Source organism: Eriocheir sinensis, chromosome 41 (assembly GCF_024679095.1).
Source record: "Eriocheir sinensis breed Jianghai 21 chromosome 41, ASM2467909v1, whole genome shotgun sequence".
Lineage (NCBI taxonomy): Eukaryota > Metazoa > Arthropoda > Malacostraca > Decapoda > Varunidae > Eriocheir > Eriocheir sinensis.
This window is the reverse complement of record NC_066549.1, coordinates 49,701-74,553: the sequence shown is the minus strand read 5'-3', so window position 1 is coordinate 74,553 and position 24,853 is coordinate 49,701. Positions and strand designations below refer to the sequence as shown.

At 44.8% G+C, this 24,853-nt stretch overlaps 1 long non-coding RNA gene across 10 annotated transcripts; it reads left to right on the top strand.

The window, feature by feature from the left end:
* The first annotated feature begins 1,752 nt into the window (after positions 1 to 1,752).
* On the top strand, positions 1,753 to 17,209 carry LOC127009458 (uncharacterized). Of its 10 annotated transcripts, XR_007761994.1 has the most exons (8): positions 1,753 to 2,067; positions 4,761 to 5,601; positions 7,209 to 8,186; positions 10,430 to 10,506; positions 11,701 to 12,753; positions 13,461 to 13,568; positions 14,469 to 14,970; positions 15,043 to 17,208. It is a non-coding gene; the product is annotated as an uncharacterized LOC127009458 (long non-coding RNA). The 10 variants fall into 10 exon arrangements; XR_007762001.1 differs by lacking the exon at positions 10,430 to 10,506 and having other exon boundaries at positions 1,757 to 2,067; positions 7,209 to 7,659; positions 12,151 to 12,753; positions 14,469 to 14,850; positions 15,043 to 17,206; XR_007761997.1 differs by lacking the exon at positions 10,430 to 10,506 and having other exon boundaries at positions 1,757 to 2,067; positions 7,209 to 7,659; positions 12,151 to 12,753; positions 14,469 to 14,927; positions 15,000 to 17,206.
* Positions 17,210 to 24,853: the final 7,644 nt, after the last annotated feature.

The window sequence follows — 24,853 nt, the reverse complement described above, 5'->3', positions numbered from 1 at the left end:
GTTTTACTGCATTATCCTTTCTAAGTTGTTAGTTTAATCTACGTGTGTTTCAGTTTCGTGGTGTTGTGTGGTACCTATGTATAAAGCCGTCGCCTGAGCTGAAAATGGTGCCGTCTGTCAAAACGAACAAGTCCCCCTCACCCCTGAAGAGACTGTCTCATACCAACAGAGGTCACCGAAAAACGGCTTAATTACTACAAGTCGTTGTTTCCTGTCCTTGTGTTCCTTTTCATGATGATGTGTTTTAATCTAATATTTCTTTCTGGTAATCCTTTTTTATTGTATCGTCCTTTCTGCGTTGTTATTTCACTCTAGGTAGCTACGTTTCCGTTTCGAGGTGTGGTGTGTTACGTATACCTATCTGTCGCCTGACCTGCCAATGATGCCGTCTGCTACAATGGACGGACTGGCCCACACCAACAGACGTCACCAAAAAGCGGCTTCATTCTAAGTTGTTGTTATTCTGTCTTTCTTTTTCTTGTGTTTCTTTCATATATTTAATTTCCCTCTCTTAGAGTTGTTCTTTAATCACCAGTTCTTGGTGCTGCTTGCCGGTACAAATAAATCTCCTTCACCCCTGAAAAGACTCAACCATACCAGACATACAGCACCAAATGCAACCCCCCACCTCGCACCCATGAGTTCAGTGTTTTCTTCCAAAATACAGTCAGGGAGATGTTGAACATGAAAAGCACCTGAGTGAATATATAAATTAGCAAAGAAAATTTGATCATTAGGGGTGTGCAAAGTAACAATGACAAATTCAACACCTTGACGAGAACCCTTTTCCCCACATACGTTTTACAAGGCCTACATAGGGGTCATGGGCCTTTCCTAGGGTAGTTTTATTTTATTTTCTCTTACATAAACGTGAAAAAACACTTATTAGGCGCATTTAACCTCGTTTTTTGACCTGTAGACGTAACTGATGTGAGAATCGGAGGCGTTTTTCAAGAATGCCGACCCAGAGATTATGAAAAAAGGTAAAATTGTGCCCGATCAGGTATTCTTGGCCAAAGTGAATTGATTTAGGCCAAACGCTTTACACAAAAAGCCAAAATTGAGGTTTCATTTAGCCTCAAAAAGACCAATCTGGTAACTCTGGACTCGGTGTGTGGCTCTTTAGAATATTCGTGTATTTAAATGTCCTTTAGCTTTACGGTAATGAACTCTATTATTGTGTCTTTATAGTCATTAATTCATAGTTCGTCCGTGCGTAAGATCATTAATACGCTTGGGGGGGGGGCACTGTGGTAAATTTGGCGGGGTCAGCGTGTCGATTCTTTCCTGGAATAATCGTGTATTTAAAATGTCCTTTAGCTTTACGGTTATGAGCTATATTATTGTGTTTTTATAGTCATTAATTCATAGTTCGTCCCTGCGTAAGACCATTAATAAGCGTGGTTGAGATACAAAGTTTGGCGGGGGTGCGAGTTGGCGCCATTCCCGGTTGGTTCTTCTCTGAAATATTCGTGTATTTAAAATGTCCTTCAGCTTTACGGTTATGAGCTATATTATTGTGTCTTTATAGTCATTAATTCATAGTTCGTCCCTGCGTAAGATCATTAATACACTTGGGGGAGGCACTATGGTAAATTTGGCGGGATCAGCGCGTTGGTTCTTCTCTGAAATGATCGAATATTCTAAATGTCCTTCAGCTTTATGGTTATGAGCTATATTATTGTGTTTTTATAGTCATTAATTCATAGTTCGTCCGTGCATAAGACCATTAATACGCTTGGGGGAGGCACTATGGTAAATTTGGCAGGGTCAGCGCGTCGGTTCTTTCCTGGAATATTCGTGCATTTAAAATGTCCTTCAGCTTTACGGTTTTGAGCTCTATTATTGTGTTTTTATAGTCATTAATTCATAGTTCGTCCCTGCGTAAGACCATTAATAAGCGTGGTTGAGATACTAAGCTTGGCGGGGAAGCGAGCGTTGGCGCCATTCCCGGGTCGACCTCCATCCCAAGCAGACGCACGGCAAGACGCTCCTCACGATGGCGCCAAATATTCACGATTATAACGCCGCAGCCCGGTTATTTGGCAATAGCACTACTTAATTAAGGTAAGATAATAGCTGGGGGGCAGAAAGGGGGCGAAGCGGTCACGTTATAAGGTTGAAGTGTGTGTTTGTGAGCGAGTGTGTGTTGCGAGGGTAAACTTAGATATTCCAGTGACAGTTTCTTTTCATTAATTTATTTCATATTTTCGAAGTCATTTATGGTTTGCAGTGTTTTTTTTTATGCTTTATCGAGATTCTGGTTAACTTATTTATTTCCCTTATCACTTATCCCATGAATATTATCTTCTTTATCACATTAATTATCCATATCTGTTACATTTTATCAGTAATTTATGGTTTTTAGTGTGATTTTATATTCCTGTAAGACAAACTAATTCTGACTGGCTTCGTTACTCATATTTCCCTTATTACTATACGGACCAAGCAAGTTTCAGGTAAGTTTTAATTTAATTTTATCCATATTATATTTCCACGCCGGTAAGTTTTGGTTTTATTAATAATTCGACGAGATATGAAGACGCCCACCGCTTTCTCCCTCTTAGACACGTTAATTCGCCTTCAGAGCTCCCGGAAAGCCATAATTAAAGTGTGAAAATATCAAAACTAGTCTCCAGGAAATCCATAATTATGTTTAAGCCTCTAAAAGTGCTTGAAAATGGCTATAATATATCTGTGTGGCTTTCTTGAGTGATTTTGAGCGGGAAATGGGGGGCGTCCCTATTCTCTGCTCTGATTGGCTGTCCTGGGGGCCTTGCTGTGCGCTGATTGGCTGTGAGCTCCCCGCCTTTTTTTCCTGCTCTGTGATTGGTCGCGGCACCAGGTCAGCAGCTTCCCCCTCATTGCAACTTTGGCGCCAAAATCTCGCTCCCTCACACACACGCCTCTTAACCTTCAAGACTCGTAGAAAACCATAATTAAAGTGTGCAAAGACTAAAAGTAACCTCTTGGAAAGCCATAGTAAGAGTGTAAGGCTTAAACAGGCTTGGTCGCGGTTCAAAGGACGGCTTCCCTCATAAGAATCTTTGCCGCCAATTTATCGCACCCTCACACACACGCCTCTTAACCTTCAAGACTCGTAGAAAACCATAATTAAAGTGTGCAAAGACTAAAACTAACCTCCCGGAAAGCCATAGTAACATTGTAAGGCTTAAAACAGGCTTGGAAATAACTATATATGTGTGTACGGACCCGACAACTTCTCGCTCCTTCACACTCACGCCTCTAAACCTTCAAAGCTCCAAGGAAACCATAATTAAAGTGTGCAAATACTAATACTAACCTCCCGGAAAGCCATAGTAACATTGTAAGGCTTAAAACAGGCTTGGAAATAACTATAATATATCTTTGGCTTTGGCGGGAGAGGGCAGCGTCCCTATTCTGTGCTCTGATTGGCTGCCCGGGGTTTCCTGTGCGCTGATTGGCTGGGAGTCTTCGCGTCCACACAGCCATGGCCACCTGACAACCTCACGCCATGGCCCCGCTGGCTCCCACTATTTCTTGCCTCCACGAGCTTGCCAGGGACTTGTGAAGTGTAATTTGAGGTGAGACAGTGCTATGAGTCATTATATTATTGTTGGGTCAATTATATAAGTGCGTAATAGGGCTGTGTGGCGTCCAGTGTTGAGGTGACCGCCGGGCAGTCGTGGCAGGGCCGTGGTTAATATATATTTTGAGGTGAGAGACTTGCACATTGTTATTTGCATGCGTTACTAACTCTACAGCTGTGTTACTGTGCTCCTGTGTGCAGTGTTACGGCTACGTCTTGAGGTGACGGTCAGGGAGGCGTGTGACGGGTTGCAAGTGTTACGCAGTGCCAATGACTGTTTGGGTACCCTAGACTAGTGTTACGTTATTATATCGTTACCTGCAACACTATACAGCTTCGTCACGGTGATGTATGGTACTGTGTTACGTCTACGCATTAAGGTGACGGTCAGGGAGGCGTGTGACGGGTTGAAGGTGTTACGCAGTGCCAATGACTGTTTGGGTACCCTAGACTAGTGTTACGTTATCATTTCGTTACCTGCCACACTATATAGCTTCGTCACGGTGATATATGGTACTGTGTTACGTCTGCGCATTAAGGTGACGGTCAGGGAGGCGTGTGACGCGTTGAAGGTGTTATGCAGTGCCAGAGACAGTGATTTCGTACCCTAAACTAGTGTTACGTTATTATTTCGTTACCTGCCACACTATATAGCTTCGTCACGGTGATATATGGTACTGTGTTACGTCTACGCATTAAGGTGACGGTCAAGGAGGCGTGTGACGCGTTGAAGGTGTTACGCAGTGCCAGAAACAGTGATTTCATATCCTAGACTAGTGTTACGTTATTATTTCGTTACCTGCCACATTATATAGCTTTGTCACGGTGATGTATGGTACTGTGTTACGTCTACGCATTGTGACGGGCGGGGAAGGCGTATGACGTGTGTTCAGGGACAGTGTTACGTATTGTGTTACCTGCCAAGCTACCTGCGTGACGGGACCGTGTCAATGGGTCGTATTACAAGACATTTCCCCACCCAAGAACACATATTTGCCAAGGCTTTTGTAGGAGTTGTGGGCATTTCCAGGGGTAGTTTTATGACCCTGGTGGTAGTCTGACCCTTCTTCTGTACCAGGAACCTATAGAACCTGATGGATCCCCTCTTTGTCCTTTAGAAATAGCTGATGTGATATGGCAGAGTGTCTTGTAATACCAGCCTATAACTCTTATTCTCCTTCTTCCACAGTTGCCCTGACACAACATGTAAGGGGCAGAAACAGAAGATTACACCACCCAATACCTACCACGACATGCTACTGCACACAATACTAGCACAGCCATACCAAGAAAACAAGGTGGACATTTTAGAACTATTGTTATGTAAAGAAGCAATAAGACTGTGAAGTCAAGAAAGACCTGATCAGAAGAATGGGGAAGAAGAGAAGAAGAAAAGAAAACTGACCTCTTTTACAATACACAGGTTACTGGACCCCTCCCTTTTACACAGACTACTACTACTACTGCTACTACTACTACTACTACTACTACTACTACCATATTGCAGCTTTAATCAAGAAACTTGAAACATGCATAAACAGAAGGAAGGAAATTAAATATATGCAAGAATTTTGGAAGAATCACTTAAAATCCGAGAAGAGACAGCAGCACTCAACCAGGCACAAGAAAATCAAGAAGTGGAGGCTCCGAACTGCACTGAACTGAACTGTAAACTTTATCAGAAGGGAGGATATTAAATATACTCAAGAATTTTAGAAGAATCGCTTAAAAATCAGAGAAGAGAAGGCAGCACGACCAGGCACAAGAAGACCATTTAGAGGGGCAAAGGCAACCCTCCGAACAGAACTGGAAACAAACAGAACGGAGGAAATTAAATATACTCAAGACTTTTAGAAGAATCGCTTAAAATTGGAGAAGAAAAGGCAGCACAACCAGGCACAAGAAGACCATTTAGAGGGGCCGCTGCAAAGGCACTCCCTCCGAACTACACTGCACTGAACTGACCTGGTTACGGCGCCTGTACAAGTGACCCGGGATGGAGTATTGGCGGCAGGGCAGCTCTACGAAAGGTGTGTATGTGATTTTACCTGCTGTATGGGTGTATGATAGAAAGCAAAGGTTTCCAGTACTATTATGTCAACTAGGTACTATTATTTTATGAACTGGGTACTATATTTACTATGTGCCATTACTATTCTGTCAGCTAGGTAGGTTTTCTTATATACTAACAAGGTTTTCACTTTTATCAACCAGGTATTTGTTTAACTGTTACCAAGGTTTTCTTTACTAATATATTGCAAGGTTTTCATTTGTAATATATTTCCTCTTCTTCCTTCCCTTCCTTCTCTTCCCTTGTTCCTCTTCTCTTAGTATTTTCCTCTCCCTTCTTTTCTTCCATTCTCTACATTCCTCTTTCTTTCTACCCTTATTTTGTTATTTTCTTCCTTCTCTTCCTTTCCCTTCCTTTTCTTCTCCTTTCCCTTCCTTTCCCTTCCTTTTCTCTTCCTTTCCCTTCTTTTTCTTCTCTTCCTTTCCCTTCCTTTTCTTCTCTTCCTTTCCCTTCCTTTTCTTCTTCTTTCCCTTAATTTTCTTCTCTTCCTTTCCCTTCCTTTTCTTCTCTTCCTTTTCCTTCCTTTTCTTCTCCTTTCCCTTCCTTTTCTTCTCCTTTCCCTTCCTTTCCCTTCCTTTTCTCTTCCTTTCCCTTCTTTTTCTTCTCTTCCTTTCCCTTCCTTTTCTTCTCTTCCTTTCCCTTCCTTTTCTTCTTCTTTCCCTTAATTTTCTTCTCTTCCTTTCCCTTAATTTTCTTCTCTTCCTTTTCCTTCCTTTTCTTCTCCTTTCCCTTCCTTTTTCTTCTCTTCCCTCCCTCCTCCTTCTCTTCCTCCTTCTCCTCCTCCTCTTCCTTCTCCTCCTCCTCCCTTCAAACATATTCTCAGTCTTCTGTACCTATATATTTACAAGGTTTTCATTTAATATATCGGCCAGGTATTTTGTTCTTTGCAAATTTATCACCAAGATTTACTTATAAATTACAAGGTTTTCATTAATATATCAACTAGGTATGCTGCTGCTGCCTTAAACATGCTGTAGTATTGCCTCAGCAGAATATCAAGTTCAATGGAGTTATTTCTATGTCTATATACAAAAGATTATTATTATTATTATATCCCAGTAAGGAGGTATAAGTGATGGGATTAGTTTCCCCTACCTCAGCTGATACTCCTGGGTCAAGTGTCGTAGGGTGGGTGAAGCGACATGCCCCCCTGCGTATGCCATTATTGATTGGTTGATTGAGTGTACTGGGATTCTTGTGTACTGTTTTGTGATGCCGGTGATAGTTTTTCAAGACCTCTGCATCTGGAACGGAGACTCATGAAAACCTGTAATCTTCTCTTTAGTTTTTGGGAAATATTTAATTGTAATGGAAACCTGCTTTGTTTAACCCGCTGGTGGTAGCTGCGGGGAACATGTTTCTTAAAGGCCACTCCCTCTAAGCAAGAAAAATGAGAAAAATATCATCACTCATGCAAACCATTTCACAATATACATCAACTTATTTGTGATCAGTTTATGCATCATCTATTTTTGGGGGTTTATATCATGGCAAAAATTTCACCGTTCGCTGGTACCAGGTTAATGATATGTACCTTGGTGTGACCACTTCCTTCCCTCTCCTCAGCTGCTGTGGGAGTGCTGCCCTCCACAGCAAGTAATGGGCTGCCCTGCCCAGACCACAGCAAGAGGAGGAAGAGCTCTGCATTACTAAGTTAAGTACCTCACTATGACATTCTGAGGGTTTGGCCTCATTTTTGCCTTCTATTTAAAACTTTTTACTTTCTAATGAACCTTAATCTTTTTCTCAGCCTGCCTCCTCCTCCTCCTCCTCCTTCAACTTCCTTTACCTCCTTGTGTGAATCTGTCCGTCCCGAGATCCGGCGAGACCATCCCGACGTCGTAACACCCGTTTGGGAGTGGGGGGACTCATGAAGCTGTCGGCGGCAGCCCTAAGGTGGGGACGGTTGCGCCGACACCTCCACTCCGTTTCGGCGGAATGTGGCTGGCTAGGGTGGCCTGAACCACTGTCTGGGTTGTTTGTCGTTCAGTCGGATTGAGGATCTGCCTCCCTTGAGGTGCACATGTCATAGTGGTGGCAGAAGAGAGAATGAGTGAAGCTGATGTCATCCCGACGTCGTAACACCGTTGGGCGGGGCGGGGCTCTCATGTCAAGTCTCCCCGCGGTGCACATGTCACAGAGGTGCAAACAGCATGGCCTTCTTTCCTATCTTTTCCCCCTCCTCCTTCTCCACCCCCTCCCCCACACACACCTCCTGCTGTTATATCGTCACCCTCATAAAGTAATTGCCTAAGTCATTTTTCAGTGATTTCCATTTTTGTTAACTTGTCTTAGATATTCAGGGTTTGAGTGTTCTAGAATTGCCTTTTTATTTCTTCCTAAATCTTAAGCCAAATGAGATGATGACGTTCTCTTCTTGAAAAATAGAAAATAACGACTTGGGCGGTTTCTTTACGAAGGTGGCGAGATTGTAATAGGTTTTGCACCCTCTATTTAGGGATGTGCACTAATTTTTGTCTCTTCTCTTCCCCTCCTCCTCCCCTGGCTGGCCGGGGAACGGAGGAGGAGCACTAGGACGAGGAGGTGAAGCGAGGCGGAGGGAGAGACGACTCGAGCACAGGGAGGCAAGAGACAAGAAGTAGAGACGCAGGAACCGGAAGGTGAGCTCTATCTCTTTATCCTGGATTTTTACCATTCATATTTAATTTACTTGTGACACTTTTAACCCGGCCACTGCGATTGGCATAGATTTGGCCTTCACTGGTAGCCTGGTAACATACACTCCCTGGTCTCTCTCTGGCTCTGTGGTGGATAGTGGAGTGTTTCCCATGTGGTATTGGTGTGCTGGATATCCCTTCACTGGTAGCCTGGTAACATACACTCCCAGGTCTCTCTCTGGCTCTGTGGTGGATAGTGGAGTGTTTCCCATGTGGTATTGGTGTGCTGGATATCCCCTCCCAAGGTGCAGGACTTTACATTTTTCCTCATTGAATTGTAGGAGCCACTTTTTGTTCCATTCCTGTAGCTTGGTGATGTCCTCTTGTAGGAAATCCATGGTCAAGGTGTTAATTCCTTCTCTATTGCTGTTTTGTATGGAGGTGTTCATGGAAAGCTTTGGGGCATAGGCTAAAGCTGCATATGGCCTCAGCGCTCATCTATGTCACTTTGGCCAAGTAACCCAACACCACTCTAGCAAGAATTCAGCCGCCAGGTGCCACCAAAAACAGAACTTCGCCTTGGTTTGGTTGCCTCTAACACTACCTCAGATATACACAGAGTTGTTAGCTGCTCCATATTCTCCTTCTTCTTTGTTTATAGTCCTTCCAGTCTTGATGGCGGACTTGCCTTGATGCTCCTCCATTTTGCTGGGTCCAATGCTAATCCTTCCTCTTTCTAACACTTCCAGGTCTTGTGTCACTGTTCCTCTCCATGTTATCCTTGGGTCTTCTAACTGTCCTCCCTCTAGGTACCTCAGTATCCTCCACCATCCTCAGCACTCCGCCTCTCCTCTCTTCATGTGTTCGAATCATTGCCAGCTTCTCTGGGTCATTTTCTTAAATATTTTGGCGCCCAAGCTCACATTTTAAGGCTTTTATAGGAGTTTCAGGCATTCCCAGGGGTGGTTTAACCCGGTAGCAGCGGGGTTGATGTTTCTTAACGGTCCCTCCAAGTGAGAAAAATGAGAAAAAATCACCCCTCACACAAACCATTTCATAATATATATCAAAGCATTTGTGATCAGTTTATGTATCATCTATTTTGGGGGGTAAATATCATGGCACAAATTTGGCCTGTTGCTGCTACCGGGTTAATGATATGGACCTTGGTGTGACCACTTCCTTCCCTCTCCTCAGCTGCTGTGGGAGTGCTGCCCTCCACAGCAAGCAAGGGCTGCCTGCCCAGACCACAGCAAGAGGAGGAAGAGCTCTGCATTACTAAGTTAAGTACCTCACTATGACATTCTGAGGGTTTGGCTTCATTTTGCCTTCTATTAAAACTTTTACTTTCTAACGAACCTTAATCTTTTCTCAGCCTGCCTCCTCCTCCTCCTCCTCCTTCAACTTCCTTTACCTCCTTGTGTGAATCTGTCCGTCCCGAGATCCGGCGAGACCATCCCGACGTCGTAACACCCGTTTGGGAGTGGGGGGACTCATGAAGCTGGGGGCGGCAGCCCTAAAGTGGGGACGGTTGCGCCGACACCTCCACTCCGTTTCGGCGGAATGTGGCTGGCTAGGGTGGCCTGAACCACTGTCTGGGTTGTTTGTCGTTCAGTCGGATTGAGGATCTGCCTCCCTTGAGGTGCACATGTCATAGTGGTGGCAGAAGAGAGAGTGAGTGAAGCTGATGTCATCCCGACGTCGTAACACCGTTGGGCGGGGCGGGGCTCTCATGTCAAGTCTCCCCGCGGTGCACATGTCACAGAGGTGCAAACAGCATGGCCTTCTTTCCTATCTTTTCCCCCTCCTCCTTCTCCACCCCCTCCCCCACACACACCTCCTGCTGTTATATCGTCACCCTCATAAAGTAATTGCCTAAGTCATTTTTCAGTGATTTCCATTTTTGTTAACTTGTCTTAGATATTCAGGGTTTGAGTGTTCTAGAATTACCTTTTTATTTCTGCCTAAATCTTAAGCCAAATGAGATGATGACGTTCTCTTCTTGAAAAATAGAAAATAACGACTTGGGCGGTTTCTTTACGAAGGTGGCGAGATTGTAATAGGTTTTGCACCCTCTATTTAGGGATGTGCACTAATTTTTGTCTCTTCTCTTCCCCTCCTCCTCCCCTGGCTGGCCAGGGAACGGAGGAGGAGCACTAGGACGAGGAGGTGAAGCGAGGCGGAGGGAGAGACGACTCGAGCACAGGGAGGCAAGAGACAAGAAGCAGAGACGCAGGAACCGGAAGGTGAGCTCTATCTCTTTATCCTGGATTTTTACCATTCATATTTAATTTACTTGTGACACTTTTAACCCGGCCACTGCGATTGGCATAGATTTGGCCTTCACTGGTAGCCTGGTAACATACACTCCCAGGTCTCTCTCTGGCTCTGTGGTGGATAGTGGAGTGTTTCCCATGTGGTATTGGTGTGCTGGATATCCCTTCACTGGTAGCCTGGTAACATACACTCCCAGGTCTCTCTCTGGCTCTGTGGTGGATAGTGGAGTGTTTCCCATGTGGTATTGGTGTGCTGGATATCCCCTCCCAAGGTGCAGGACTTTACATTTTTCCTCATTGAATTGTAGGAGCCACTTTTTGTTCCATTCCTGTAACTTGGTGATGTCCTCTTGTAGGAAATCCATGGTCAAGGTGTTAATTCCTTCTCTATTGCTGTTTTGTATGGAGGTGTTCATGGAAAGCTTTGGGGCATAGGCTAAAGCTGCATATGGCCTCAGCGCTCATCTATGTCACTTTGGCCAAGTAACCCAACACCACTCTAGCAAGAATTCAGCCGCCAGGTGCCACCAAAAACAGAACTTCGCCTTGGTTTGGTTGCCTCTAACACTACCTCAGATATACACAGAGTTGTTAGCTGCTCCATATTCTCCTTCTTCTTTGTTTATAGTCCTTCCAGTCTTGATGGCGGACTTGCCTTGATGCTCCTCCATTTTGCTGGGTCCAATGCTAATCCTTCCTCTTTCTAACACTTCCATGTCTTGTGTCACTGTTCCTCTCCATGTTATCCTTGGGTCTTCTAACTGTCCTCCCTCTGGGTACCTCAGTATCCTCCACCATCCTCAGCACTCCGCCCTCTCCTCTCTTCATGTGTTCGAATCATTGCCAGCTTCTCTGGGTCATTTTCTTAAATATTTTGGCGCCCAAGCTCACATTTTAAGGCTTTTATAGGAGTTTCAGGCATTCCCAGGGTGGTTTAACCCGGTAGCAGCGGGGTTGATGTTTCTTAACGGTCCCTCCAAGTGAGAAAAATGAGAAAAAATCACCCCTCACACAAACCATTTCATAATATATATCAAAGCATTTGTGATCAGTTTATGTATCATCTATTTTGGGGGGTAAATATCATGGCACAAATGTGGCCTGTTGCTGCTACCGGGTTAATGATATGGACCTTGGTGTGACCACTTCCTTCCCTCTCCTCAGCTGCTGTGGGAGTGCTGCCCTCCACAGCAAGCAAGGGGCTGCCCTGCCCAGACCACAGCAAGAGGAGGAAGAGCTCTGCATTACTAAGTTAAGTACCTCACTATGACATTCTGAGGGTTTGGCTTCATTTTTGCCTTCTATTAAAAGCTTTTTACTTTCTAACGAACCTTAATCTTTTCTCAGCCTGCCTCCTCCTCCTCCTCCTCCTTCAACTTCCTTTACCTCCTTGTGTGAATCTGTCCGTCCCGAGATCCGGCGAGACCATCCCGACGTCGTAACACCCGTTTGGGAGTGGGGGGACTCATGAAGCTGGGGGCGGCAGCCCTAAGGTGGGGAGGGTCGCGCCGACACCTCCACTCCGTTTCGGCGGAATGTGGCTGGCTAGGGTGGCCTGAACCACTGTCTGGGTTGTTTGTCATTCAGTCGGATTGAGGATCTGCCTCCCTTGAGGTGCACATGTCATAGTGGTGGCAGAAGAGTGTGTGAATGAAGCTGATGTCATCCCGACGTCGTAACACCGTTGGGCGGGGCGGGGCTCTCATGTCAAGTCTCCCCGCGGTGCACATGTCACAGAGGTGCAAAGAGCATGGCCTTCTTTCCTATCTTTTCCCCCTCCTCCTCCTCCACCCCCTCCCCCACACACCTCCTGCTGTTATATCGTCACCCTCATAAAGTAATTGCCTAAGTCATTTTTCAGTGATTTCCATTTTTGTTAAGTTGTCTTAGATATTCAGGGTTTGAGTGTTCTACAATTGCCCTTTTTATTTCTGCCTAAATCTTAAGCCAAATGAGATGATGACATTCTCTTCTTGAAAAATAGAAAATAACGACTTGGGCGGTTTCTTTACGAAGGTGGCGAGATTGTAATAGGTTTTGCACCCTCTATTTAGGGATGTGCACTAATTTTCGTCTCTTCTCTTCCCCTCCTCCTCCCCTGGCTGGCCGGGGAACGGAGGAGGAGCACTAGGACGAGGAGGTGAAGGGAGGCGGAGGGAGAGACGACTCAAGCACGAGGAGGCAAGAGACAAGAAGCAGAGACGCAGGAATGGAAAGGTGAGCTCTATCTCTTTATCCTGGATTTTTACCATTCATATTTAATTTACTTGTGACACTTTTAACCCGGCCACTGCGATTGGCATGGATTTGGCCTTCACTGGTAGCCTGGTAACATACACTCCCAGGTCTCTCTCTGGCTCTGTGGTGGATAGTGGAGTGTTTCCCATGTGGTATTGGTGTGCTGGATATCCCTTCACTGGTAGCCTGGTAACATACACTCCCAGGTCTCTCTCTCGGTCTGTGGTGGATAGTGGAGTGTTTCCCATGTGGTATTGGTGTGCTGGACATCCCTTCACTGGTAGCCCGGTAACATACACTCCCAGGCTCGTCGCTGCTACTCAGTGAAGACACAAATTTATCCCGTCGCTGCTACTGGTTTAATGATCCTGTGGTAGCTTGACCCTTCTTCTGTGCCATGAACCTAATAAAACACTCATTAAAACATCGCTGATCTCTTTTTTAGCACTTGAAAATAGTTAATGATAGAGGCGAAAGTGTAGCTTGACCCTTCTTCTGTGCCATGAACCTAATAAAACACTCATTAGAACATCGCTGATCTCTTTTTAACATTTGGAAATAGTTAATGAGCGAGGTGGGAGCATCTCTGAACACCAACTTCTGTCTCACTCATCCTGGATAATCACAAACTCGTGTAGACACAGAAAATGTAACCCTCATTAGACTAACAACAGAGTTTCTTCCAGGCAGCCAGATGGTCGATGCTGTGAAGAGGAGGAAGATGACTGCAGGAGGCGGTGTGTGTGTGTTGGGGAAGGAGACAACGGCACCACCCTCACACACAGCTGGTTAAGGTACTGACAGATTTCTTTCGTTGCAATCAAAACTTTTTCATATGGATTATTATGGGTAGAGGTCTCATTGTGCTGTTGGACTTGAATTCATTTAGCGTGAAGTCTTCTGCAAGTGTAAACCTTTCTAATTACAGACATATTTTAACCCGGTAGCAGCGACGGGCCAAATTTGTGGCTTTACCATGTAGCAGCGACGGGCCAAATTTGTGCCATAATTTAAACCCCCCAAAATAGATGATACATAATCTGATCACAAATACTTTGATATATATATATTATGAAATGGTTTGTGTGAGGGGTGATTTTTTCTCATTTTTCTCGCTTAGAGGGACCATTAAGAAACATGATCCCCGCTGCTACTGGGTTAAGATTAACATAACATTTTGGCGCCCAAGCTTGCATATATTTGACTAGGCTTTCATGGGACTCCTGTGCCTTTCCACGGGTAGCTTTAAGATCCTGGTGGCAGTTTGACCCTTTTCAGTTTGCAGAAAATGTAAACCTTTCTCTGATTAACAAATTTTGGGGCATACTTAAATAAACCATTTCAGCACTTAAGCTCACATATTTGACAAGGGATTTCTGTGTCTTTCCACGGGTAGCTTTAAGACCTTGGTGGCAGTTTGACCCTTTTCAGTTTGCAGAAAATGTAAACCTTTCTCTGATTAACAAATTTTGGGGCATACTTAAATAAACCATTTCAGCACTTAAGCTTACATATTTGACAAGGGATTTCTGTGTCTTTCCACGGGTAGTTTTAAGACCCTGGTGGTAGAGGTAGACGACCCTTCTTTTGTACCATGAACGTAGAAAACACATTCACTGGAACTCAGTTGATCTCCTTTTTGGTGTTTTTGAAATAGTTGATGTGGAAGCGACTGACAGTACCATTTTTTCCAGGCCTGCAAGAGAGCCTAGTCAATGAAGAGGAAAAGAAGAAGAAAGAATAAAGAAGACAAGAAGAAAGAAGAAAGAAGAGACAAAACAGGAGGAGGGGATATTTTTTCTGTCTATACCTGAAGTGTGATGAATTTACAAAGGGTATATTTAAGTCTGATATAACGCGGTGCATTTAAATAAGGTATATTTAACGGTACCAGTGTGTAGCCTACTTTTGCCTGGAGTTGGAGACGGTAAAATGCTCTCCGACTCCTTTATTGTGGTGCTGTGTGGTTTGTTTACTGTGGTGCGATGTGGTTCGTTTACTGTGGTGCGGTGTGGCTCGTTAACTAAGGTGAGGTATGGTTCGTTTATTGTAGTGCGGTATGGTTCGTTTACTGTGGTGCGGTGTGGCTCGTTAATTAAGGTGAGGTGTGGTTCATTTATTGTGGTGCGGTGTGGTTCGTTAATTAAGGTGAGGTATGGTTCGTTTATTGTAGTGCTGTATGGTTCGTTTACTGTGGTGCGGTGTGGCTCGTTAACTGAGGTGAGGTATGGTTCGTTTATTGTAGTGCGGTATGGTTCGTTTACTGAGGTGCGGTGCGGCTCGTTAATTAAGGTGAGGTGTGGTTCATTTATTGTGGTGCGGTGTGGTTCGTTAATTAAGGTGAGGTATGGTTCGTTTATTGTAGTGCGGTATGGTTCGTTTACTGTGGTGCGGTGTGGCTCGTTAATTAAGGTGAGGCGTGGTTCATTTATTGTGGTGCGATGTGGCGTTGCGGGCTTTACTTTCCCTACCACTGCACCAGACAAGGGTAAGGGGGAGGGGGTGGAGTCAAATTTTTTTATATCCGACTCCACACCTGTGTTAGAGTGTAAGAGTATTGATCGAATATATTTAGGTGCTGGGTGATACTGTGGTGCTCTCGTCGCGGCAACCCATTCTGCTTCTACATATTAACCCGTACTGCTGCATGACGCATAGCAACCCGTGTTTTTTCTGCTGCCGCAACGACCCGTACTGCTAACGCATAATGACCTGTGCTGCTTCTGCTATTTTCTGATCAAAGATCAAAGAGAGGATTAGGCCTTCAGGGGACACCTCTTAAATAAAAACGCGCCTGGGACTTTTACCTCAGAGGTGGTGTGGAAAAAAAGTCCAGTCACGAAAATAAGTATCTTATACTCCATGAAAGTGTCTCAGTCTTATGAGAACACAAAGGTTGAGAGGGCTCAGACATTCTGTTGTTTACTGCACACACTCCCATGTTAGCAGTAAGGGTACTAAATTCTGATCTCTGTACAAAACAACCAAATAATAAGGAAAAGAAAGTTGAATAAAATGTTTGCCTGCATTCTCCGTCAGCAGCGTAGACGTAACAAGGGTTGAAAAAATGACTTATTTATTACAGCCGCTGGCCAACGCCTTGACCCCAGAGGCTTTGTGTTTGTCTCCGCGTCCTCCGCACTACACTGCACAGAATCTGGCGAGCCTGGGTTGTGACAGCTATTTCCCAAAGCCTCCAAGGATACCAGTCAGGCTTATGAGTGTTTTTCGTGTTGTTGGGGAAGCTCGCAAATCTACACCTGGAAATACTACTACCAACACAACCCATATGAAAGCCTTTCCTAAAACATAAAACCTCTACCAGTGCCTTACCAGACGGAACCAAAGCTTACCAAATACCCAAAAATCTCTACTATTTGTGGTTGACTCAAGGTATTGAATTTTCACTTATTTTTTTTACACTGATGTTAGTGTCCCTTATATGTCTTGTTGGGTCTGTTATTTGTTCTATATATAAGGTATTGAATTTGCACTTATTTTTTATAATGACGTTAGTGTCCCTCATATGTCGTGTCATTGAGGGAGTGTTTGGGTCTATTATTTGTTCTATATATAAGGTATTGAATTTCCACTGATTTTGTATACTTATGTTACTGTCCCTCATATGTTGTGTCATTGAGGGAGTGTTTGGGTCTATCATTTTTTATGTTTTGATGCCCCTTTCATATATCTAAATAATGACATCCACCTTAAAATAAATGTATGTGTCTGTGGTCATCCCAAAACTGAAGGTTGGTATCTACTCCACTGTTTTTCATGTTTTCTCGGACAGTTCATATTATTAGCAAATGTTTTTACCTCTGCTGTGATTGGCACGGATTTCGCCTTCACTGGTAGCCTGGTAACATGTACTCCCAGATCATTCTCGGCCTCTGTGGTGGATAGTTGAGTGCTTCCCATGTGGTATTGGTATGCTGGATATCCCCTCCCAAGGTGCAGGACTATATATTTTTCTTCATTGAATTGTAGCAGCCACTTTTTGCTCCACTCCTGTAGCTTGGTGATGTCTTCTTGTAGGAAATCCACAGTGAAGGGTTTAAGCAAGTGAGATTTTACCCTCCCATGACCAATGTACAGAAGGGACCCTGTAGTTGTTTGAAGGAATATTACCGGATTGATTAACTAGATGGTACATATTAGATTAGGGCAAAATATGAGAATGGGGGCAGGAGACTGGCTTCAACGAGAGGGTATAATATAGATTGACCTTGTAGTTATTGAAGGAATATTACTGGACTTGGGAGAGAGGGTGGAGGGAGGAGGAGAAATATTGATAACAGACGATAGTGATCCTTTATATGGTGATGAAGGGAATGGTGATGGGAAGGTGATAGGTACTGGTGATGATAATGGTGATGTTATAGTGATGGAGGGAGGGATGTGGCAGGTGGTTGGATGAGAGGTGAAGGGGGATGGGGAGGAAGGGGAGGTGAGGGGAAGAGGAGGAAGCGTGGGGGGTGAATGGGGAGAGGGAAGGAATGGGTAAGAAGGGAGAAGGGAGGGGATGGGGGAGGAGATGAATACATAGGAAGAACAGACACCAGAAGACCTATCAGTCTATGGCGTGGGTGTCTGTTTACTACCGCTACTAGTAATCTACGTGTGGTTGGACAGGACAGAAAAGATGAAGGGGTGAGAGGTGGAGAGGGGAGATGAGGGGCGCGAGGGCTGGCTGGGCTCTTCCCATTGTGTGGCCCCTCTTGACAGGCTGTGTGTGTGTGTGTGTGTGTGTGTGTGTGTGTGTGTGTGTGTGTGTGTGTGTGTGTGTGTGTGTGTGTTACTATTATCTATTAAATCATTGCATTTTTTTTTTCAATCCATCTTATTCTTCCTTTTCTTTTCTTTCTCGTTCTTCTATTTATTTATTTATATTTGGGTCAAGCCTTTGGTCACCTCAATTACTCGATCGTTCATACGGAATTAAAAAGGATTTGATCGGACACACCTGACCACGAGAGAGAGAGAGAGAGATTGACAGCCTAGGAAAACACACACACACACACACACACACACACACACACACACACACACACACACACACACACACCTTCCCGTTACCTACCTCTCTCCTTCCTTCCCTCCCCCTCTTCCTCCCTTTCCTCCTCTCCTTCCTCCCTAACCCCCTCCTCCTCTGAGTAAGCAATATATGACTAACGAATGATTATGGCATTGGCTAATCACCTCCTCCCCCTTCCCCCCTCTCCTCCCCTCCTTCACCTCTCCCCTTCACTTTCCTTCCCCTTCTCACACGAACCGTTCACAGCCCCTCACTTCCCCCTATACACACACACACACACACACACGCACAGTACACGTAAGACTGATAGATATAACTCTTCGATGCGCTACTGACAACTGACAAGCGGGTAGAAAAGGGTGAGGGGGCAGAAAAAAAATATATAAGCCATTCTATTCCAACTAGTTCGAGACAAATGACTGATATGACTAGGCACAGCTCGATCAATAACTGGGAAGGGTTATGTAGTGTTGGAAGTCTTATGTGGGGGTGATGAGGGGTTATGTGGTGTTGGGAGGCTGTTATGTTGTGTCAATGAAGGGTTTTACGTGACTTTGGGGCGGATATGTGACGTTGGGAGTGTTGGATGGGGTTGTAGGAGGGTTATATGGTGTTGGGGAATGGTTATGTGGTGTTGGGGACAGCTATGTGGGATTAGTAAGGGGTTATGTGGATTTAAAAGGTCTATGTTGTGTTAATGAAGGGTTTTACGTGACTTTGGGTGGGTATGTGACGTTCAGGGTGTTGTATGGGGTTGTAGGAGGGTTATATGGTGTTGGGGAATGGTTATGTGGTGTTGGGAAGCCTATGTGGAGTTGGGAAGGTACTACATGGCGTTCTGGGGAAGAATATGTGAATCTGTGGAAGGGCTTAAGCGGGCGGCATGTGGCAACAATCATGATTCTCACGCTTCTGTTCATTATAGGCATCGTGTTCACTAAGATACAATGATAAACATATGTGGGTATGTGTTTTACGGGGTTATGTTGGGGTTGGGGCTTGTCACGTGGGTTCAAGGGTTAGATATGAGGCGTTTAAGGGATAAGTTCAGCGATCGACGGGAACTTCCTGGAAAAAGTCCTGTTCACTCTGTTAGTGGCAAGTGCTGCCCCCTGTGAGCAAACACGCCTGGTATGCCATTCATTCAGCAGGGGACGAGGTGAGAATTCAAAGACCAAGTCGTGTTTTTTCGCCGTGCATTCAGGCTAATTTCGGGCTATTTCTGGGCGTTCGGGGCGTGGTACATTGGTTTTCCTGTAGCCACAAGGAACGTACAGGTATAGGACGGTACGTGGAGGTGTTTCCATAGCCACAGACAGTATATAAAGCGATAATTCAATGTCTATATTGCCTACTCTCAGCCGCCAAGAAGTCCCTCCCAACGCACCCTGTGAACTCCCGTGTGCATGGGCTGTGTGTGGGCGTTTTGGGTGTGATACATTAGATTTCTAGCACTAATGAGGAAGCTGTAGGTATAATATTGTACGTGGAGGTCTTCTCATCGCCATAGACAGCTCATAAAAGGATAAATCAGCGTATATACAGCCTCCCCTCCCCGCCCAGCGCACCCGTGAACTCCCGTGTGTGTGGGCGTTTGGGTGTGATACATTAGTTTTCCATCACTGTTAAGGAAGCTGCAGATATAATATTGTACGTGGAGGTCTTCCCATCACCATAGACAGCTCATAAAAGGATAAATCAGCGTAAATACAGCCTCCCCTCGATCCCCGCCCAGCGCACCCGTGAACTCCCGTGTGTGTGGGCGTTTGGGCGTGATACATTAGTTTTCCATCACTGTTAAGGAAGCTGCAGGTATAATATTGTACGTGGAGGTCTTCCCATCGCCATAAACAGCTCATAAAGGGTAAATCAGCGTATATACAGCCTCCCCTCCCCGCCCAGCGCACCCGTGAACTCCCGTGTGTGTGGGCGTTTGGGCGTGATACATTAGTTTTCCATCACTGTTAAGGAAGCTGCAGGTATAATATTGTACGTGGTGGTCTTCCCATCGCCATAAACAGCTCATAAAGGGTAAATCAGCGTATATACAGCCTCCCCTCCCCGCCCAGCGCACCCGTGAACTCCCGTGTGTGTGGGCGTTTGGGCGTGATACATTAGTTTTCCATCACTGTTAAGGAAGCTGCAGGTATAATAGTGTTCGTGGAGGTCTTCCCATCGCCATAAACAGCTCATAAAAGGATAAATCAGCGTAAATACAGCCTCCCCTCCCCGCCGCATGCCCCGCCCACCGTCTCCCCGCAGCCAGTCCAATACACTTCCAGTCAGGCCTTCCCAGTACATTGTGTCACCCGGCTTCTGGCTGAACACAATCACACTCACGTCAGTTACCGTACCCAAGCAAACACTGTGCATGAAGCCTAACTGTTGGTGTAGGTTATACGAGCGGAAAGGATTGATCTGAGCTCCTAAACGTCATTTTATTGTTGTGTCTGAAGGAGTTGTCGTATAGCTGGCATCGCCCTCCCTGGCCCGCTAGATTCAACTAAGGCCGCCTCTCTTTTCCTTCCTTTCTTACGTTATAGGCATGATACATTTGTTCTCCAGCAGTCGTAAGGAAGGTACAGGCATATGACAGTAGGTGGAGGTCTTCCCATGGCCATAGACAGCTTATAACGGGATAAATAAACATATATACAGCCAGATCGAATAGGCAGGAAGGGGGGTGGGGTCGCACTCTTCGTCAGGGACAATCTTAAGTGTGTCATTAACAACTTAATCAAGGAAGATAGCAATACAGAATCCCTCTGGGTAGAAACAATAGGTAGGAAGGAGAAGCTTGTCATCGGAGTACTCTACAGACCGCCCAACCTTACCAGGGACAGTAGCCAACCCCTTTTACAAGATATCAGTAGGGCGTCAAGATACAGGAATGTGTGTGTGTAATTGGGGATTTCAATTATAGGAACATAGAGCGGGATACTTTATCCGGAGACCAAGAGGCACAGGATTTGTTAGATGTGATACAGGATAGTTTCCTTAAGCAGTTAATTAGAACACCAACGAGGGAAGAAAATATTTTGGATTTGTCGTTAACTAATAGAGAGGACATAATAAGCAACATTGAGGTTGGGGATTCATTAGGTAACAGTGATCATAAGGAAATTAGATTTAATATTAAATGGGAGGATGGAGTAAGCAGTAACAGCACATTAATACCTGACTTCAGGAAGGCAGACTATGAGGGGTTAAGAAATCAGCTGCAGAAGCTTAGGGGAGTGAGATCAGAAGTAGGTCAGGACCCAGAGCAGGGAGGGGCGGTAATCTCTGGTGAGGTCACTAGTCAGGTCAGTAGCTTGAAGGGTGAGTACAATAGTCTGGTCAGGGAGATTAAATTAGGACATAAACAGTTTATACCTCACAGGGAAGTCAGGTCAACAGGTAATTACCCGAGATGGATGACAGACAGGCTAAAAACTGAAATAAGAAGGAAAAGAGGACTATATGTTTCATCCTGGGTGTGATCCAAGGGATGTCTGAGGGATGGACTCTTCGTGCTTTCAATGGGAAGAAGTGTTGGTAGGCTGTGGTGATGGTGGCGGTGTAGCGTTTCCACTTGTCATGGACATCTTCCACGGTGAGAACCTCAGTCCAGCGGTGGTGCGTGATCCACTGTCCGAAAGAACGGGTGGCTGAATCCGTTACCGCCGGCCTGTAGGTCTTGGTGATGGGTGGAGCCTTGCTGGAAATGGTGGGTGCAGGTGTCCACAGGACTGAGAGGTGTGTGCTCCGTCCCATGGGGGGGAGGGGCCTAGGGGGAAGGTAGAGGTGCGCCAGGTCAGTGAGGATTAGATCTAAGGTGTTTGGGCCGTGTGTGAGGAAATTAACCACCTGTGTGAGGTTTAGTTGTTCTTCTATGTCACTAGTTTTAAGCTGATTGAAGTCACCACAAACCATTACTTTTGCTGACGGAAAAAGTGTGCGCTGTTGGTCCATGTTTTCTATGATGTGGTCGATTAGCGTGGAGGCGGAGGCAGCACGAGGAGGATGATACACAAGGCAGATGAGCATCGAGGCAACGTTGCGGGGGTGGGAGGGGGGGGACAGCCTCACCCAGAGGGTTTCGACACCCTCAGGGGGCTCCACCGGAAGGAGGGGGGGTGCAGTAAAGCACTAACCCCCCCACCTCGCTTGCCTGTCCTGAGGCGATGAAATAGTTGGTAGTCGGTGATGCTGCAAACTTCTGGAATTATCTGCCATGCTTCTGTTATCGCCACAACGTCGGCACTGGTGGACTTGATGGTAGTGATAACCTCGTCAAGCTTGTTTGTGAGTCTTTTCTCGCACTGCGGTTTCGGAAGAGTTTAGTTTCTTGATCATTTTCACTGGCGGGTAGGCAGAGGCACGTCGCAGGCGGTATAAGTCCGTTGCACTGTATCGTAGTGCTGGAGGGCACATTGCACTTAGCACCGATAACGAGAAGAGTAGTAAGACCATGTCCTTCCCGTGTGAGGTCGGAACACTACTACTACTACTACTACTACTCTATCCGTTAGTTGCGTTGTGAGAGGTATGTTTTCTCGTATTCTCTTACAAAGCAATCCATTAACAGCCCCTCCATTAATTGTGGCCGACAACCAACTTTATTTAGTTAATTTTGCAAATAGCGTTATAGAACTTAAAGCTAACCGAGCCTCTGGGTTGATACCATTACACGTGACCACTTCCATCGCAGGGCAATGACATAAGCGATATTTTCTTATATAAACTGAACCCTTTTGCCCTGGTAGGTACAGGTGCTGTTGGCCAGGTCGACGCTTCTGCGCTATTTCGACTCTTTTACTTTCCTTTTCTTTCCTTATTGTTCTCAGCAAGTCTTGCAGGTTGGTTTTCTGCTCGCCCTCTAGATGTTTAGAAATATCCTCATCCACCCAATTTCTTGAGAAGGCGCTCGATCGTATCCTCAGAAATCCTCTACGGGGAGTATTAAAGGTGATACGATTTATTTTCTGTCGCTAACTCTAAGACGCTGCCATTCAGTATTTCCTAAACAATTCTTACCCTCTTGGCACTGGAAATAAAGGTAATTTTACGAGCAATCTTTTGGTGTCCTTAAAGATGCTCTACGTGCGGCACAGACGGAGATATAAGCAGGTAAAGATTTCACACCTCCTCGGCAACTCTACGGGGCTAAACTACCACATTTCCCCCGCGAGGCCTTAACACGAAAAAGTTTAAAAATTGAAAAATCGTTATTCCTTCTTCCAGTTTGATGAGAGAGGTTGATATACGTAAAGAAAAACATACTAAAATTTCTGGTGCTATCAGAATTGCGATAGGCCTAAAACTGACGGAGTTATGAACGGTTTTGTGAGACCCTTCGAAAACTTTCTAGGCCTATAACTCTTGAATCAATGCGTTTTGCAATATGCCTGATTAGCAACTAGTAGAAACAATTCCGAGGAACACGCTGGTACTTTCAGAATTACGCTACCACTAATGGGTATAGAGATATATTGATTTGAAATTTCGCACTTTTGCGACATTTGACCTAACGTCACTCGCTTATTACGTATTATTTATCCTTCGGCAATAAATAATAAAATTGTTGAAATTTGACGAGAAATACAACGCTGGTCTCAGATCTGCGCTACCACCTTTAGTTTCGGAGAGAGCATGTCATATTTTAACCGCCTGTCACGCCTTAACTACTGCAGATATGTTTATGAAATTAATTATCTCGATGTGACCCGACACGCCCTATATTTTGACGTTGTCAGATTTAAGATTTGACGCGTATTTCCAAAGATAGCTTTTTTTGCTTATTTTGCTTGTGTATTATTGACCAACTGATATCTAATGTAAAATTTGACGGAGAATAACGTGGCGTCTTCAGAATAGAGATAATTTTATTAGGTATCAAGATATCCTAGCCAAGGCGTTGATCAGAATGTTTTGTTTCTGCATCGATTCCTGCATCCATATCTAAGTAATGTCTTAATGTCGGGCATGATTTTGAGAGGGCACATCACAAGGAAGCCATTTCTGGTCTTGGTTTTGCGCTAGCTCAATTATTATAGAAGTTATTAGCTATATTCTGAGAAATGGTCGTAACCCTCAATTTTATCCTCTCGTTTTTTCTCGTGTTCGTTGCACTCAGCTGGTGTAGAATTCGACGCTGAACATTTTGATGCTTATTAGAATCCGATCGGTAGAGTATTAACGGAGCTATGAACGATTTTGTGTTTCCACCGTTATGAAACTCTCCGGTGTTTACGGCCAGAATTTCACCTCCTCTAAAACCATCTTTTTTCAAATATGCAAGTTTCGTTATTCTTGCCTCCAGCTTGATCAGAGAGGTTCATAGACGTGAAGAAAACAATATTAGAATTTCTGGTGCTATCAGAATTGCGCTAGGCCTAAAACTGACGGAGATATCCACGATTTAAAAAAACGTGCTGAAACTTTGAAGGCTTATAAGTCCTTTAATACTGTAAAGTTTTGTATGCCCAATTGTCGCCTGGGAGAACCAGTTACGGGGAACACGCTGGTGCCTTCAGAATGACGCTACGACTAATAGTTATGGAGTTCTTATGATCTGTTTTTCGCGGTTTTTTTTAACTTTGATCCAACGTTCATCGTTTAATATCTATTTTTTCTCATTCGTCGATAGATAATGAAAGTTTTAGAATTTAGCGAGGAATACAACGCTGGTCTCGAATCTGCGCTACGACCTTAAGTTTTGGAGATAACACGTCATTTCTTTAACCACCTGTCACGCCTTTACTAGTGAAGATACGTTTATGGAAATAAGTATCACGAGTTGAACCGACATGAGCTATAATTTGACGGTTTCAAATTTAACTTAAGACGCGTTTGGTTCTTTTTTTTTATTTCTTGATATTTCTTGATGAGCAACTGATACAAGGTGTAGAGTTTACCGGAGAACACGATGGCGCTGTCAGAATCAAAATAGGTTTTTTCGTTATTGAGCTATACCGGTCCAAAGTTTGGTCTTAACGGTTTTCGCCTGCGCCTCTTGCTGTGTCCATGTTTTCCTCATGTTCGTGGAGCTTCCCGGGT